The 846-nt window shown below is 31.2% G+C and overlaps 1 non-coding gene across 1 annotated transcript; it reads left to right on the top strand.

The window, feature by feature from the left end:
* The first annotated feature begins 502 nt into the window (after nt 1–502).
* On the top strand, nt 503–575 carry TRNAR-ACG (transfer RNA arginine (anticodon ACG)). Its single transcript has one exon. It is a non-coding gene; the product is annotated as a tRNA-Arg (tRNA).
* The last annotated feature ends 271 nt before the right edge of the window (nt 576–846 follow it).

The following is an 846-nucleotide window of genomic DNA, read 5'->3' as shown; positions in this document are numbered from 1 at the left end:
AATTTGGCATGACTTTTAAACCACGTTAATTTACATGTTCACGTGAAAATCAAAATTGGGCCATCATATCGTTAGATTAATCTATCCATCGTAAAATAATGGGCGTATATTTAATTTACAATGTTAAATTTCAAGAGATTAGAAAATCGTTCTGATTTGTAATTCTAAATATATAAATTTTTTATTTAATCAAACATTAATCTTTCTTTTTGAAGGAGAAATCACACATTATTAAAAGGCCTCAATACGTTTATTTTGTTGTTCTAAATAGTTCTGGATTTATACTAAAATTGTATACGGTCTTGCTGATTCGTAGACTCATATACATTGGGATTGTTGTTTAGCTCCTCATTTTACTTTAACGGTACATATTAGATAAGTATATATCTCACAAGATTAAAAGTTAAAACCATACAACGAATGCATTGATAACAGAAAATAGACAGGGCTAAACTAGAAATCAGATATAAATAAATTATTATTAACTTGGTGTACATCAAATGACTCTGTGGCCCAATGGATAAGGCGCTGGTCTACGGAACCAGAGATTCTGGGTTCGATCCCCAGCAGAGTCGATGTTTTTTTCACTCAACATTCTTTAAATCAACTTGTGAAACTGGATATAATAGTTGTCGTGTCCACGCACAATTTCAATACTCATAATCTTGTTTTCAAGTTTTTATTTAATCAACTTGTGAAACTGGATATAATAGTTGTTGTGTCCACGCACAATTTCAATCCTCATAATCTTGTTTTCAAGGTTAGGGGGGGAAGGGGGGTGTATTCCTTCAGGACTTTAATAGATTTGTTCGTTCAAGACTTTTAAAAATCTATAAAAATTTAGAG

This window comes from Salvia miltiorrhiza, chromosome 2, assembly GCF_028751815.1.
Source record: "Salvia miltiorrhiza cultivar Shanhuang (shh) chromosome 2, IMPLAD_Smil_shh, whole genome shotgun sequence".
Lineage (NCBI taxonomy): Eukaryota > Viridiplantae > Streptophyta > Magnoliopsida > Lamiales > Lamiaceae > Salvia > Salvia miltiorrhiza.
The sequence above is the reverse complement of the archived record's forward strand: the minus strand, read 5'-3'. Positions and strand labels throughout refer to the sequence as shown.